At 41.2% G+C, this 18,349-nt stretch overlaps 2 non-coding genes across 2 annotated transcripts; both read left to right on the top strand.

The window, feature by feature from the left end:
• The first annotated feature begins 17,557 nt into the window (after positions 1–17,557).
• Positions 17,558–17,639, top strand: trnas-aga (transfer RNA serine (anticodon AGA)). Its single transcript has one exon. It is a non-coding gene; the product is annotated as a tRNA-Ser (tRNA).
• A 571-nt stretch (positions 17,640–18,210) lies between these two features.
• Positions 18,211–18,292, top strand: trnas-aga (transfer RNA serine (anticodon AGA)). The gene has a single exon. It is a non-coding gene; the product is annotated as a tRNA-Ser (tRNA).
• Positions 18,293–18,349: the final 57 nt, after the last annotated feature.

Below are 18,349 nucleotides of genomic sequence, written 5' to 3'. Positions count from 1 at the left end.
ATATACCGTACATGTATATGTGTATACATTTTTGGAAAGAATTCTTATAAACACAATAACATGACACTAATACTGATACTAATAAAATGCCAAAAAAAAAAAATTATGGTTGTCACAATGTTGAAAAGTTGTCGGTTAAAGTAAAATTCATAACAATTTTCCGGACAAAACTAAATGGAAGCAAGATATTTTTTTTTTCAGGATTCAGTGCTTTCCATCATGTGATGCTTTTCAATTCCTTTTGAATACTTAAAAATCTTGAGTCCTAAACGTCTGTTTGGTTTTCACGTTTTTTTAGATTCCTGTCACACGGCCTGGATGTATCACACAGTTCATGGCGGAATATATCAGGTATGATCTCAGCACAGCCAGTCTCAACTCGCTTCATTTTAACGAAGCAATTTGAAAAGCCTCATTAAATGTGAACATAGATGAATGCAACTACTAGGAGAATAGATAATTTGCTTGTAAAGGCAGGTATTGTTTTGCTGGCATTTCCCTGTTTATCACAGCTCGGCCCTCGGAGACGGTGAGAGGAAATGCTTTTTGTTAATTAAAGCTGTCAATCAGGAATGTGACACGTTGTTGTTATTTATTTATATATATTTTTAAAAAGTTTTCATCTCCCCGGATCAGTCGTGTCAATCTGATCAAAGCCTCGATGAAAAGAAGAAGCCCATTTCTTCAAGTAAACAAGAGAATTTTTTCATGTTGATTTAATGCAAGACTCTATTGTATACTTTTGGTGTTCAAAGTGTTCCCCCCCCCCTGCGTTCATGTTTCTTCATATTTTATTCATACCGCTTCTCTCGGTAGGTTCTGCCACAAGCAGAAAAAAAACAACATTTTGGTTCATTACGCAGTACTTGTAGCACAAAGGAAGATTGTTTTCTTTACCCAAGGAAAGTTGGGAACAACAAAGTTGTCTGTAATTCATGAGAAAACGGTGCATTCACCCCCCCAACATCCTCACAGAAATCACAGAAAAAATTCACATCTAACTAAATGTCATTTTAAATAGGACGTATCCTGTATCTTCAAGAATTAAGCTCTACACACCTATGCTGATTCCAGTGACTGATTATAGAAATGTTATGCTTTACACGGCACGCAATTCCAGCAGAGTCTCTCGCGAGCAGAAAGAAGCCTGTGTCAAGTATATTTAATCTGAATTTTAAATGCATATTTTCTCACCAGAAACATGCGGGATATTTAAAACGGAACAGCGCGGAGCTAAGTGTAGTATAGAGGCGAATGTCACGGGACGGTGTATAAATAGCTCTGCAGTTTTGAGGATATTTTGTGCATCACACGCTTTTCAAGATCTAATCCTGTCATTTAATGTTGTTTTGTCCCTGTAGACTTCGGTTGTGAATAATAAGTAGATAAATAAATAAATAAAAACAAAGCAAATCGAGATCTGGCAATGCTTCAAAGATGGTATATTATTAGACTCCATCTCTGTCATTCATTTGATTCTTTTTTTTTTTTTTTTTTTTTTGGTTTTAGGGAGTGTATGCAACTTTTTTACAGAGCAAGGCGCATTGTCTCCTCATGATATGTGAGTATGACAAAGATAAGATAAACTTTATTGATCCCCATAGGGGAAATTCCTTTGTCACCGCAGCATAACAGTTATAATGTGAAAAAAAAAAAACCAATAAATATGAATATAATATGAATATAAATATTAATAGAAAGGCAGAAGATAGCAAGACAAAAAAATCCACGAATAAATAGACAGCAGACGACAACAACAACATCAGGGATGACAATGGGCGACGTCAAGGAACAGTGAGGGTGAAAAATACACAACTAGAGCTAAACAACAATATCAATAGAGTGACAAAAATAAATAGCAATGAGTAAAACGAATAAACAAAAATAGGCATGATGTGGATAAGGATAAGAGAGACGGCAGAGTTCGGACATGATGTGAATGGGTGAGGTAGTGAATGGGGAAGGGGTTCAATGAATGAATAAATCCTCTGAAACAACACTAATAAGGCAATGTCAAAAATAAAGCACTCAAGCACGCCGTTCACATGTATCTTCTTGTCACCATGGTGAACAAAACTCACAGAAAAGTGGGAAAAAGCGGGTGAAAAGTGATCATCGAAGCATGGAGACACCCAGATTGTGGAGGCCTCAGTTGGGAAATGTTGTTTCTGAGGATGCAGAAATGGAGCCGAGGTAGTCCTGGACGGTTTTGATATTTTCAGAAAAGATAGTTGTCTTAAATTTGATTGTTTAGTTGTTATACATATTTAAGTTTTTCATGATTTATGGGCTCTGTGAATGATTAAAAATAAAAGGAAAATCCAAGCACAACTACTACATATAGTGGCAGAGCGACCATGGACATAATTGAAATGCATTGACCATTTAACATTCAGAGTCAAGAAAAAGCGCAATATGACAACTAATGTTTATTGACCTTTTCATTTTAACATGATTTCATTTTTCATCTTCCCACCTGACATTCACACGATACGATGTGTGTTACAGGTCTCAATTTGACCAAGACCAAATCTGCCCAAGCAGCCACTGATGTCTGTTTCTAAGAACCGATATTTGCCTGTTGAGTCTTGAAACTTCAATTTAGCAACTTGCTACTTGGCAAAAAACCCCAGAGGTAGTTTTAAAGGATATCACAATTTTTTTTTCGCGTTCAATGTCATGAAATGTACCAGTGCAGTAATAATTCAGTTTGGATCATTCATATTCTGTATTTAGCTCTTCTTTTACTTCTTATCCATTCACTCTATTCATCTGTCTTCTATTAGTCCTTGTCAGCTCTGCTTTCAACCTGTCTGTTCAATTTGACCTCACTCCTCCATTTTATGTGATGTAATGAGATGACCTTTTATTTCAGACCTCTCTTCGCTTTCTTGAATCCTCAGCTTACTTATCCCTTGCAATTTAACGAATTCTGCGGTCTTCATTTCTGTTAGTTACATAACTCCCGCCTTGCTGATCCAGGTCACCCAACTTCTACACACCGTGATCCAAACAAACTTCTGTAGATCTTCAGGTGTGCTGTTCTGTGGAGTATTTAGGTCCTCGCCAAGTGAAGGTGTCAAAAACAGAAGGGAGGCGCATTAACGGCTGCTATTTCTCATTCATAACCATAGCCGTGACCTTTTGCCCTCTCTATGACCAACAAGCTGCAGCCGTTCTTTGCTCCAAGATATTTCGAGTCGTTTATTTCTACATGTCAGATCTTGGCCATTCAGTCCTTGGCCAGCGACCCTCTAGCCAGTTCTGATCCAGAGGCGATATGTTACCTCCGGGAAGCCAGTCCTTAAGAGGTTTGCATTAAGGCCAGGCCACAGCCTGCGTCTCAGTTATCTGCGGCCAAAAACCACTCTCCGGCAGAGCTTTGCTGCCAGCTTCCAGTGGGCTTTTTCGCCTCTTCTCCCATCTTCCAGGTCTCTGCGGAGGTCACCGCATTAGGGTCATCATGTTCGCCGTCCCCGCTGTGGTCTCGTCTGTTAGTGTCAGCCTCCGGGTCGCAGACCTGCCTCGACCTTATTTTGACCCCCAGCACCCTCTTCAACCCTCTCGCGGGGTCTTTTGTCTCAAGGCCGAGCCCCCCCAATCGTTGTCCTCTTCGTTTCTAGTGGGAACGGGGAGTGTCTGAAGGGTCTGAGGGGTAAAACAAACAAAGAGCGAAAGCGCTCGGAGAGAGGCGCACAACTACCAACTTTGGCGGCAATAAAAATGGAATTAAAAAAAAAAAAAAATGAACCTTATAACCCCCTAGTGAGGAGAAATCGTTACTGAGGTGAAGAATACACAAAGCACTAATGTTGCTCCTGTGTACTAAATTGCATCTTAGCTTCTACAAATATTAAATCACCTAAAATGTATATGAATACTTGCATTCATTTGACCAAATCAAATTAACCAAGCAGTCATTTGTACCGGTGAATTTATATTGAAAGTCTGTGAAAGAGATGAAACAGCTGGCTGATTCAAAGTGCCTTATAACAATCAGTGTCAAGATTGAAAGGACAATTCATGCTCCTAATATCTCCTGTGCTGTGTCAAATGAGTGTGTTGAGGGTGTTCTTTCAGGTTTTCCTATGAGATGTGAGTGTTTGCAGAGATAAGGAATTGGGAAATGATTGTGAGTGCGAATCCGCAACGGGGAGAGAAGGCCAAAGAAATGCCAACTCAGTCTTCCATCTCCGAGTGTGCGATTGTTCATCGAGACCCTTCTTCAAGAATTTGCCGGCGCCGCTAAGAATGGATGCCAATTATCGCACCCAACAATGTTTCTTAAGAATACTTTAACGACGTGCCATTTGTTGAAAAGGCACTAAGCTCTCAGGAGTTAATTGGTTTTTAAAAAGCAATACAAAATCCCATCGCAATAATCAGTTCTCATGCATTCTCTTTCCTTCTCCTATCAAAAAACCCACTAATTGTTTTAAGACCAACTGTGAGCGTTTCATGTGAAATTACTTTGAGTCTGTCTCATAATTCGTAAAGCCTGGGTGTTTGGCAGAATAAAGTGAGATAGATTTCAGCGCAACTTACTTTTTTTTTTGTCCCATTGTTCGATACGACAATGCGAGGTTTCAAAATTTTAAAGGAGGACAAATCATTCTTTTTTGTTTCGTTTTGCATCAAGTTTACATATGATCAGATCCATCAGCCTGATAAGTCATTATTAGGTATATGTTTGCCTACTTTATTGGTGTATTTTTGTCCTTACAAGCATAAATTATTTAAACGTATTTAATATTTAAATAAGATCATTAATCTGAAAGATGCAGTCATCTTCATCTCAAAATATAGAAATGAAAAAACAGAACTGAGAAAAGTCAGTGTGATATATCATATTATAATGTGTTTGAAAGATAAGATATATTCGTCATGGCACTTGAAAATACACTGCATATCCATGTTCAGAACACTGACAATAGCAATAAACTTTAAATATATGTACAACATCGTCACCTTCACCCATAGCGGGCGAAGTGTGGCTTGTAGAGTACCCTTCCCATTACTTGATGGCCACTCTGCCACCTGAGCCGCGCCGCCTCCTCGCTCTGTCATCAAATACCCAAACTGAACCGCTCGACTGCCGCCCGGTCGTGACCTTCTGGCGCTCAGCATCCTGCCGCGCTGTGACGTTTTTCCGAAACCGACCGCGTAATTGGACCGATCATTTCTTGCCTATCTTATTACGCCTGTGATAAGAATAAGAATAAGAATAAGAATAAGAATAAGAATAAGAATAAGAATAAGAATAAGAATAAGAATAAGAATAAGAATAAGAATAAGAATAAGAATAAGAATAAGAATAAGAATAAGAATAAGAATAAGAACAACTTTATTTATCCTGAAGGAAATTATTGTGCCAGAGTTACAAGAAAAACATTAACAACAATAAATAATAGTAGACAATTGTATAAACATTAAAAAAAAAGAAAAAAGGGGGAAAATAAGAAAGACAAATAAACTATAAAGTGTCTTACGTAACAAGTAGACTCTAAAGTGTCTTAGGGTCTTAAGTACCAAGTGAAAGATAAGGAGTGCAAAAGAGTATGAAAAAAAATTGTACATGAAGCTGTTATGAAATGAAATATTGCACAGATGAACATATGTACAGATAAATTATTACAATTTACAGTGAGTGGGTGAGATTTTTTTTTTAACCCAGTGAAGGATAAGGAGTGCACAAGAGGATGAAAAAATATTGTACATGAAGCTGTTATGAAATGAAATATTGAACAGATATACATATATACAGATAAATTATTACAATTTACAGTAAGTGGGTAAGATTTTTTTTTTTTTTTTTTTGAAGGTTTAAGATTTTGAGACTCCCTGTAGCCTCAGGTAGGAAAGACCTCCTGTGGCGTTCAGTGGAGCTCCTCTGTGGTATCAGTCTACAACTCCATCCGGAGTGTTTACACTCACAAGACCCCGGTCTTGAATAACTGCCAATTTATTGTTATTATTTTAGTCAATCATATCTTTCTCTGCAGCCTATTCTTGGAGTTAGGCTTATTCGGAGCATCTAGTTGCGGCAAAGACATCTCGCACATTCATGCCGAGTGACCATGTGAAAGTAATTCAGCCCACAAGCTACTGCCAAGCTGTTAATGACAAAATAGTCTCTCATTTACGTCCATTATTGAACAAATGATCAGCGTGGAAGCCCCCGATTTAATAAATCATGACTCTGTAAGATAATCACCAGACTTCCTTCACTTCCCAGTCTTCTCACCCCCATCGAATCATTTCAGTGCGGTACGAAACGCCTTTTTGCAATTTCAAACGCACAAAACGGACTCGCTTTTACTGTTGAGATATTTCAGATTTTTTTTTTCTGGATCTATTAAAGATCAGGAATAAACCTCAACGTGAACCCCAGCTCATTCCACAGTCCGCCGATGATGATGTGCACGGAAACAGTGTTCTCCCGAGCCGCTGACCTCTGTAATAAGCCTTGTTCTGCCGCACAATCACAGCCTGCTCTTAACGCTCATTTCCACTTTAGGGTGAAGGAGGCTGCAGCCGTGATTGTGTCTGGTGACATGTGACATACAGGGGGTTAAGGGGATACAATAGCGCCATCATGTAAGGACGTCACAGACACTGGCAGGGAAATATAAAAGGGAGAAGTGGACTCAACATTAATGCTCAGCACGTACTTTATATCTCTGAGCCTGATCCTTTCTCTCTGTGCTCTGTCCTTCAACAACAACACTGCAATTACATTCCTGATGATAATAGAAGCCCTCGCGTGAAGCGAAAAAGCTCGCCGTAGAGAAAAGTGGCTTTGTGTTTGTCGTGTAGCATCTTTCATTCAAATATCAATTTATTAAAGTAATCAACTATTGTCTTTGCATGAAAATGCAATCAAACTATGATACCGAGCTCCGATATGCGAACGGTTTCTGAACCGAGTGACAAAAATCACATGGAAATTAATTTCCTACAAATGAACCTGAAAACCAAGATCAGGTCATTAAAAGAAGGAAAAAAAAAAATGAATGGCTTTCACGGTTCTGTGGTGCGTTGTCTTTTTTTTTTTTTTTTCCTTTTGAGAAAACAAAGCCAGAGCTATATTTCCCAGCCTGTGAGACTTGAAATCAATCTGTCAAGATATGAGCAAAACTATCGCCCGAGCAGACCGAATTTAGATTGATGAAAAGGCATCTTGTGCCGTCACTGCGGGAGTGCCGCTGCGTTGAGGTGGCGGGGGGGAACACAATGGAAAATACATACTTCTCCGAAGCAGTGGGATTCCTGCTCCCTCTCCACCTGGGACACAGTGTGGAAGATCCCATCTGACCCCACACGTGCGCAGCACTCTTGCGCACACACACACACACACACACACACGCACGAATACATACACACACACACACACACGCGGGCACAGACTGACCTGCTTCCATCATGAATATGGAAGTGTTGGAGGAATGCTAATAAACCATGGCCGGCTACAGATGAGCAGACAGTCAGCAGCTACAACAAAGACGTGGTAGAAAATGAGAACAAAGAAGCGGGCTTGGCTGAAGCCGCTCGGATGCCTTCACTCGCAGCCCCGCCACAGTCAGAACCGGGGCACACATATGTTTCTCAATGAACGACTTCACATGGTGGTAATGAGTCCGTAACAGATCGTCGTTGCTTCTTTTGATAAACTGGAGTGTGTTTGCATTCCTCTACCACAACAATAAATAATCACCAACGCGCTCACTCGATCACCCCCCTCGGTCGCTCCGGGTTTCTAATCACACGGGGGCTGAAGAGAAGAATGGGATGCCGAAGGAATATTTTTTTTTATATGTTTGCGAATATCCACCGCTCTCAAATAGCAGATCTGCTCGTCATTCAGCGGCGCGCAGACCCTATAAATATTAGATGAAGCACGGAAGAGGGCAACTCAGAGGACGCCGGTGATCCCGGCTTGCAAACATACTGAAAATAGCTGTTTGTGAAGCTTCCATTGATGTATATTTTTACAGAGAGGTTTTGAAAAGCCCTGTCTTTCGCTTTTGGTTTACCTGTGATTACAGCTAAGGGCGGAAAAAAAAAATTGCACTGCAACTCACCAAGGATTTGAGAATTGCTAATGAAAAAACGCATTGAGCAATGCACAATTTTCCACAGTGCTTAAACAGAGTAAGCAATAAAACGGATGGCTTCATAGATAGTGACATTTAATGCAGGAGAAGTGCCAAGCCAGACGTGGTGTACAGGGGTCTGCTTGTAAATAATTAATCTTTGCTCTTCATGTCTTCTTGTCAGTACAGACGAGGGGCTTGTATCCTGGCAATGCGCCATGATTTCCACATGCTGCAGGGAGAGAGAGGCCCTCAGGGGGGAGACAATCTTCAACCTGCCTGCAGCAACCACAAACACACGCACACACCCACGTCCTCGCGCGCGCACGCATGCACGCAAATACAAGTGTGCAGTCGTCTATTCACAAAGGCGTGCTTGTGTGTGTGTGTGTGTGTTCTCGAAATTACACTAGGTGTTTGCATATACCGGCTAAATACACACTCGAATATGTGGAGATTCTACCACACACAAGTGCAGGAATGCGCATATTTCCGCTGTCGTCTGCACACACACACATATTCTCGTCAGCCAGCGTGTAAACACAAAAACATATGCAAGGATTTATTCTTGCATATTGGTATATTGTGTACAGAGCGGTGTTCCAGACACCGTGCGTGAACCCGCACATCCACACACATACTAATGTTCCGCTCCCCCTGCTATAATTTCACAAAATTGTAGCCAGCCATCTTAAATTTAGTTTTGGACAAAACAAGACATATTTTTTGCATCCAGAATATAAATGAATAAATGAACATAAACAGTCACCATGATGAATCCCTAGTTTTGGAAAGTTCGTTACCAATTTTCATTTCATACGGCGGTTTACCACGTTAGAATACCAGAAGAAAGACGCAAACACACTCAACAAAGCAGCAGACTGTTGGCTTAAAGGTCCATTCGGTCAAATATGTTATTATATGTGACATGAACGGCAGTTCAGTGGCTGCGGCGCCGCCATTCGCTTTCACCCCAAAGCCCCTTTTGGTGCGCTGTTGGAGTTTGAATGTTCTCTCCATGTCTCCATGGGTGTCCTCCTGGTTCTCTGGTTTCCTCCCACAGTCCAAAAAACATGCAGTAGGTCAATTAAAGACACTCAATTTCCTTTATATGTGAATGACGGAGGGAATAGTTGATTATCTCTACATGTGGCCCTGTGATTGACAGGTGACCAGTCCAGGGTATACCTTGCCTCTTGACTGGTGACAGCTGGGATGGGCCGGATCCATCCCGCTGCGACCCTAAGATAAGTGGCAAAGGCAATGGATGAATGGAATTTTAATTAGATGGTTAATGCAAATGTATATTCTATATTACATTCAACATTTCCGTAACTTGAAAATATGTGGCCCCAATGGATATTTCCACAGGTAAGTAAGCATGTAGTTGTGTGTAGCTGCTCAGTCAACTAAAAATAAAGAAATAAGAGGAGAAGGAAAGAAGGAGGATGTAAAGAGTGGGTGAATTATGTGTCAGGGAGTGAAGATGTGTCAGAGCAGAAAATACAAAAACAGAAACATGCAAAGATGGAAAGAGATGGAGACATTTTGAAGAGCTTTCACAACACATTCCATCTCTGGTGAGCGCGATCTGCACGCAAGCACAGGAAAAATAAAGGACTAAAAAAGCCAGGCTCTGTAACCATCAAAAATTTGCAGAAGTTAGGACGGATCATGGGGGAAGAAAACAATTTTCATAGGTGAAGGTTGAGGTTTATTCTAGACAAATCAAAAATGCTCTATATGACTGAATATACACACACAGAAGTAGACAGCGCTTTTACACAGTATTTTGTTGTTAATTCATCGATATAACTGCAACATATAGAGAACAAGTTCGGTGTTTCCGACATGATTTGTAACAAACAGCCGTTTACTCATTTAGCCAACATGAAGTGGCATTAACATTCCCTCTGAGTTGTATTATTGCCACTTCAATACTAATTCACATATTACGCTGCTTTGAGCTTTTTACAAACACATTCAACAACTCCGTGCTTTGCTATTAGATGCTTGGAAAAGGAGAAATGTTTTTCGGGGATATCACAGGGCACAATAATCCCCTTGGATTCCCTCTGGATGAGTCAATTTCACAATTTTTAATATCACCAGAATGGCACGGTAGGTCTGCCAGCCAAACTCATAATTCCAATAGTTTTGTTGTTTTTTTTTTTTTTCTATAAAAATATGAAGTTGTGATAAAAAAAACAGAAAACTAATTTCCATCTTGCTTTTTAAAATTATTTTATTACTGGCAGCGTCATCTCTCAGTTCATAATACAATATGAATGGATGATCAACTGTGCAGCGAAAAAGAATTCCAATGTCAACAATGAAGACAGCGACTAACTGAAGGGCCTGACCCTCATCTTTATATTACACTGGCTGTTCTTTTTCCCTAATTAAAGTGTAGTTTGTATCTGCTTCATCGGTATTGCCTCTGTAATAGTCATGCACTGATAATTATTGAGTTTCTTTTTCTTTTTTTTTCTTCTTTTTCGCCATCGCTGTGAGTAATCACCACCCCAGCCATGCGATTTGTACCTACATTAATACTATAATGAGCCTGGACATTGTTCACATTAGCACATACCTGTTAAAGGCATGTGATGGCCATTTCTCATCCCATCTACTAGAGCGACGTCTTCTACATATTGAGCAGTTCAGTGATTCATTTGTTATTTTGCCCCCTCTTCTTTCATTGTCTCTTATATCTCAGATATTCATTTCCTATGCAGGTGTCTTTTTTTAATGGTCTCCCAACAGGGAAGATTGTCATGGAAAAATGAAAAAAAATTAAAAAAAATAATAAAATAAAATAAAATAAAATAAAATAAAATAAAATAAAATAAAATAAAATAAAATAAAATAAAATGCACAAACCTTTTTTGTGCAGATTAATTGAGGAGAGGTACTTAGCTAATGGAATTACATGTACAGTATATTTAGGCTTCTCTCTCTCCCTCTCACCCGCAAAAAGTGTGTGTACATGCATGTTGTCGTGTGCGCATGCGTGCGTGCCTGATGTGTGTACATGCACGCGTGTGCCTTCGGGGTAGTGGCTGGTGTAGCGCTGACGAAGGCCTTCCCTCTCTGGTGGGTCAGGCTGATTATTATTCTAATGGCCTCTCAGTCAGATGCAAATAGCTCTAATGGCTGGAGGAGGGAGAGGAAGGAGGGGGGGTTAAGGGAGAGGAGAGAGGAAAGATGGAAGTGCACAAAATTAGATTTGCATTTTTGTTAGAGAAATATGTGAGTGTTTGCATGAGGGCGGTGTTTAATTTGGAGCACGCAAGAGAGAAGGGGGAGAGTGAGAGAGAGAGATTCCTTTGGGTCTACTTGGGGTTTTATATTACATCAGCACCACAAACAGCTTAGGTATATTGAAACAAATATATGGCAATAAAATGAGTTTACCTTTGGGATTCGTGGCTATCAAATTCCTGTATAGCTTGTCGTCTTTTCCAATAATTACTAAATTGTGACAGATGTTTCACTTCAATATCATCAACGTCCCTGATCTATCTGTAGTAGTATAGAAGAAATATGAGATATTTATTCGTATATCGCACAGGGCTGTGTGTTTTGATATAGAGCACGACTTGTGTTTTAATGGAATCCCTCCATTACTTGATACATTTATTTAAAGGGAAACATTGTATATTCACTCCACTAACCTTATCAATATTGCATAATACTGGAGTTTGTTTGTTTTTTTTTATATAAAGAACGAAAATGCTGCAACTTTCACTTTTCTTTGGGATCCACCTTATTAACGTGTGCAATCCACATTGTCCATGAACTGAACCATCAACTAAATTACGCTTGGTATTCACTGCTCTGTCCAAATAGAGCTTAAACAGAGCATAATGATAAAGCTAAGAATATTTTAGTTGTAAGGGTCAACTGAAAACCCCACAAATGCAAGGTCACACAATCAGAATAGCTTTTCTGCAGCTAAATTAAAATGGGTCAATAATCTCGTACGATGCATGAAAATATAACCTTGTTCACCCAGTGTATATTAAACAAATTTTGCTCGCAGTGATGCTTTCAGGCCTAGTTATATTGACATTTTCATATTTCTAACTGGTAATGGAGTATTTCCTTTTGAGAGTTTTCTGCACAAACCTAAAAAGAATTCACCGACTCCCCTTTATTTGAGTCTTATAAATCTAAAAAATCAACGGCGTTCCATCCACACTATTAATCCTTTCACTGACTGATGTGAACAGGGCACAAAACATGCAACATCAAACCGCAGAGCCAGAATTGCCGGTAGGTGTCGGCCATTGTTGGGAAACGACCTTGCTGAGCTATTAGAGCTTAAAGAAAGACGATTTGATCTTGGCAGCGGCGACCAAGGCTGCGCGCAGGCAGAATAGGTGGAGACTGCCTGCCTGCTGCATTGTTTCCATGCCCTCTAATTCCCTCTTCTTCCCCAAGGTTTGCGAAGCTCTCGACATTGGAGTTGTCGCGGTTCTCCGAGGCTTCCTGCATTGCAGTACGAGCTCAGAGCGAGAAAACCTTAAAATGAGATCACTGCTAAGGAATGTGAACATTTAGTCATTATTATAATAAGAAAGAAGGAGAGGAGTGTCTCGGCTAAATAACCCCCCCTGAACTCATCTGGCTTACAGATGGTTTTAACTGTGAAATTATTTCAATTCAGTGCCCAAAGTCACAAGTTTTAGATGATTTGATTTCAAGGCTTTCGGGACAAAAAGATAGCGCGCTTTTCCGGACAAAACCTGGCCGTCTTGTAACCACAGGGACCGAAAAGGGTGCTGATTTCAGCTGCAACTGCATCCAACACAGCCAGTTCTATTTGACGATTCCTTCACTGGAGACGTCCCCATTAATCACGGGAAACAAAGAATGGACGATTCAATAAAACAATTGCAGGTTTGGCAAAACATGATATGCATTTCTGTCTATTTTCACTTTTGATTACTTTCCAACTTTGAAATTTCATGCAAATTGTCACTTCTTCATATGCATTGTGTCCAATAATTGGCGGCTTTATCACTTTATCATTTGCATCAGCAAGGTGTCCATTAATCTGAATCAGGGATCCAGCAACATATTATTTTTCTTTATCTATGAATCTTGTTGAATAAATCCAATTTTCTTCAGATTTGAACGTTTCGTCCTCCGTCAAACTGACAACCCAAAGCCCAAAGGTGTTCATTTAACAATGACCAATCACAGAGAATCAGGAAATCCTAAATAACGGCGCATTATATTGATTTACTCATCGATTACCTATCTGATTATCTAAGCTTCACCATGAAAGGTCACTCCCGAAACATTTCTAGTTACCATGGCGATGGGGGAGACGGGATGCCACGGCGGAAGCTCTCGCGGCGGAGAGAACCATTGTTCAAGTTCTGGAGATCATGGGCTCTTGAAAACGGGAAAGCCGCAAAGGACAGAAGAGAAGAGATAATAAGGAAGGGAAGATTGATGGGGAAGAATGATGGAGGCGAAAGCGCGGTGAGGGGAAGAGGATACGAGAGCGGCCAGTTCTGGTTTCACATCGAGTCCTCTCACAGCTTGCCATCCTTAAGTAAAAACATATCTCCCTCTGCCAGCCCCTCACCATTGAACTCTCTGTGGCAGAATTCAAGTCCCCAGGCTGTGACAGCTGTGGGCCCTGAAGTGGCGTTTCCCAGAGAGCCTGCCAAACATTCCTCCCCGCTTTGTGTCGCACAATGGGCACAATAACTTTAGCAACAGTGCGACACTCAGCCGACGAGAAGAAGGGGAGAAGTGGTAGCTTGTTTTCGAAGAGTGTCAATTATCTGACCCGCAATAGTTCCCCCCCGCCCCCCGCCAGCTCCTTCCCCTTCTCTCGCTCTCGCTTTCTATCTTTCCCCCCGCTGCTTTCCTTTTTTTTTCTTTTTTTTTGCTTTGACTGCATAGCCTCACGTCGGAGAAACACTATATGGTTTGAAATACAACACTTTCCACTTTGTCATGTGCTTGGCAGCGCCGTGCGCGCATTGTGTAGGAGCTTAATTTCCATCCACTCTCTTCTTAAGTGCGGCTCAATTCATCTGGAGAGGATGTTAACGCTTGCTCTGAGAGTTGAAAGAATGCTGCTAAATGAGCGCTGACAAAGACCGGCGCTGCGACAACGGCGCTTGCTCCAGGAGACTTCAAACTCTTCCTTCGTTTTCATTGCTTTGACTGGGTGGTAGCCAGCAATGTCACACATATCCAGTTCCCCTACTTCAGATCACATATCAAGCCAGACTATATTTGCTCCTCCACTGACAAGCTTTGAAATGTCACATCCATCCAATCAGAGGAGGATGCATAGTTTGACACACACACACACACACACACACACACGGACGCACGCACGCACGCACGTGTGGCTCTGTAATGGCATCAACATCCGCTGACACCTCATTAATGTATTAAGGCTCGCTTTGTTGTTTCATATTATCAATCCTCTTTGTTCATTGCACGTCACCGTTCATATTTAGGCCTCGCCTCATAAAAACAACTTGGCCTTTCGTGCGGAATCCACTATTTATACCTGCATCGTGCTAATTTGTCTCCAGGTAACGGGCTTTTTAGAAAGCGCAATGCTGAGCACGAGGCAATTTATTAGAGTAATTTAAAATGTCTGTCAGCCGAGCGCTATGGGAGGCTGTAACCGGTTCTGTGATGACAGCATCGTGAATGGGCAGAGTCATATTATAAAGTGGAAAGCAGCAGCCAGTGTTTATTATGCTAGGTTTAAGACCCTGACCTGTGGGAGGAGGGGGTGTGTGTATAAAGAATGCACATATATATAACAAGCCGCGTGAAAGGATTCATTAATAGAGATTAATTCATTAGCTGGAGCGGACTGATCTGAACTCGAACTGGCCTCATTTTCTTCAGTGTGTGTGTGTGTTGGTGTGTGTGGACGTGTGTGTAGGCAGCTCTGTGAACCACTGCCCATCTGCAATGAATCACTTCTTGGCGAGGTTTTGCAGTGTCAAAAAGTGAGTCCACATTATCAACAGTATCAACTTTCTAACTTTCTCCTTGTATTTATGGAACGGTCGGGTGCATTTTTGTTTCTCTCTAACAGGCCTGTATGTGACCTGATTCTGGCACGGGGATTGTGTTTCTCCGACTGATGACAAAAGACTTATAAAATGATCCTGTACAATTCAGCTGATCCAAGACATTATTATAAGCCGGCATAAAGATTTCTAACGAATATACGATTTTGTTTTGGTCAACCTCAAATCATTTCTTGCCGGCAGTCCAGTTATTGCATAAGGTTTTCAATGGTTTACTTCAGATTTTATATAACAGTTAAGTGGTCGCCTGCTACTATACACTGCAGCTACGGCTAAACTGCTGAAAGGCACATATACAGTAGACAAAGGGACACTTGGATTCCTGGCTGTTGTCCATCTTTCTCCTAAACAAAGAAAACAGCTAGTCTTGCTTTTACTGGAATGACCATTTTTTTTTTTTTTTTTTTTTTTTTTTTTTGCACTTGTTTAATAGATGCGTGTTTTTGGACCGATGCTGCCGTCTGTTCGTGGAACGCGGCTTTTGTCCACTCACGTTCGACCGAAGACTAAATCTACTCAGAGAGCAATTTCCACTGTAGCCATTTGAACCAAATTCCTTGTAAACCTTACTAAACTCAAGTTATCTCAACCAAAATATCAAGTTTATTACATGAGATGTGTGAAAAAAAAAAGACTCAACATCAGAAATTCGATGACCTCTCCAGCTTAATTACCGCACTTTAAAACAATCTGTTTTGGCACGTATTAACATACAGTATAATAACACATTTTAATTCAGCCTTCGTGTGTCTGTAGATATTTGTCAGCTGCTTGGACCTTTTGCCTCCCCGCTGCTGTGTATCCACGACTGTTCAAGGATGCATCAATGCTGACATGGATGTCCTGCACGTACATCTGTGCTGTTCGGCACAGCGCTACCCTCTGATCCCGGGCTGGTGGGGGATCGCGGCCGACGGGGAGACAACCATAAATCCATGGACACGGAGCATGTGGAGTCATTCAGGAGGCAGACGCATCACCTGCTTCCCGCCTGCGTGTTGCCTCCCCCCGCTGCCCTCCTTCACTGTATCGCCTTTGCTCTCTGTCAAGTGCAAATTGTTTCTATTGAAATACGAGGAAATACAAGTGCTTCTATGAAATGGGACTTTTCAACAGCGGAGCTTAGATTGTTCTATCTGACAATAAAACCGTTTTCCGACACGTGCATTGTAAAATGTTGCATTCCTCCAAAAAAAAAAAAAGAAAAAAAAATCACATTTCAACCCCCAAACTGCAAAAAAATAAGAATAATAAACATTCGTCCAAATACGTTGCAATAATTCCGAAAACTCAAAGGGGAGCAAACGTGCAGACAACCACCCGCGCTGTGCAAATCGTCTCGTCAATGTGTCACACACACATCCAACATTCGACCGAACGTCTGATGATTAGATGTAATTCTGAATAATAACGCACTTCACTGGAGCATTCCGGTACTTCGTCAAGGTCATCGCATTTCTGGCTTGATTTAAATAAAATGATGGCATGTCATACTTTAATTACTCCAAGACACAGATTTCTGCAAGGCGGCGTGATCGCATCTTTGACGCCTTTCCATTCAACGATAAAACCGCAGACCACAACTGGGGGCTGTCAGATTTGAGCAAAAGAAAATATTAAAAGCTCTAAATGTCAACTGCCCTGCTCATTAAGTCACATTTCAAAGAGCATCTCTGAAATTACGTGTCCAAGTCTTGTATTTGGGCGAGCAAACAAACACAAGGCTGTTTAATCAAAGGCTTAATTAACTCAAGTGCTTGACGGGAAAATAAGGGCAGGGAGAGGCGAGGCGGGAGGGTCTTCCTCTCCATTGATTCCCTCTTCCTCGCCATTGTCTGCATGTCAGAGAAGAAGAGGCATCCTGATGACTATTTCGCTCTGTGGTTAAAAGACCTAAATATGACCCATAAATCCAGACATCCAAAACAGAGGATTTTTTTATTCTTCAAAACCAGCCTCACGTGTCAGTCGGTTGTTGGATTTACCTGCCTGCCATGAAAAAGGCTATTCAATGATTTTCATGCCGTTTTGATGCATCACCTGACATGTACCATATTATTTTAAGCCTTATCAAATCATGATGAGATGATGTGTATTTCATGTTTTGCTCTGACACCGGAATCGGTTGAAAACACAAGGCTGCATTTCTGTGTATTTTCCATGAGTTTCTTTACCAATCATGCAAGCAAGCGTCATTAAGGTGTTTACATCTTAATGGCAATGCATGAATTTGCGCCAAATGTGGCTACTTAGTTGAGACAATGGTCTAGAATCCAATTTAGCCCACGCCGTGTAAATTTCAATCCTGCAGATAATGCAACAGGCGCTTCTGTCTCTTTTATCTGACTACGCTGATAAGTCCAAGTTACAGCAAGGGTAGTTGTCGTGGCCGAGTGGTTAAGGCGATGGACTAGAAATCCATTGGGGTCTCCCCGCGCAGGTTCGAATCCTGCCGACAACGTCATCAGCCTTTATCTGACAATATGAAGACACAACCTCATTGCCTCACAATTGGCAATGCATGAAATGTATGTTGCTAGATGAGGCTACTCAGTTAAGCTAATGCACTAGAAGCCCTTTGGCCTCCCTGAGTGTATTTTGGGGTTCCCCCCGCGCTGCTTTGAATCCTGGTAACAAGAGCACAGAATTTTCATAAGGGCCTACGCCTCTCTCTTGAATTCACTTCTGACTCTAGTATCTAACTATCGCAAGAACTCCGATTGGCCACATGAGGAGTTGTCGTGGCAACTTCTCGCATAGGTTGGAATCTTGCTGACAATGGAACAGATTTTTCACCTTTCTCTTGAAATCACCTGCCTTTTTAGTATCTGACTATTGTGAGAACTCCGGAGTTTCCACAAGGCGATTTAGTTAGGGTGATGGACGTGGAATCCATTGTGGCCGCACCATGTATATTTCAATTCTGCCGACAACGGCGCAGATTTTTCATGATGGCAAACGCCTCTCTCTTGAAATCATTTTTGGCTCTAGTATCTGACTATGTTGAGAATTACCATGTGACCACAAGGGGAGTTGTCGTGGCCGAGTGGTTAAGGCGATGGACTAGAAATCCATTGGGGTCTCCCCGCGCAGGTTCGAATCCTGCCGACAACGTATTAAGCCTCTACCCGACAGGATGAGGTCACAACCTCATGGGATCCCAATTAGCAA

The sequence above is a fragment of the Fistularia commersonii genome, chromosome 11 (assembly GCF_037954325.1).
Source record: "Fistularia commersonii isolate RoL2024-O1a breed Wild chromosome 11, RoL_Fcom_v1.0, whole genome shotgun sequence".
Classification (NCBI taxonomy): Eukaryota; Metazoa; Chordata; class Actinopteri; order Syngnathiformes; family Fistulariidae; genus Fistularia; species Fistularia commersonii.
Note: the sequence above shows the minus strand (reverse complement) of the source record. Positions and strands in the feature narration are given on the sequence as shown.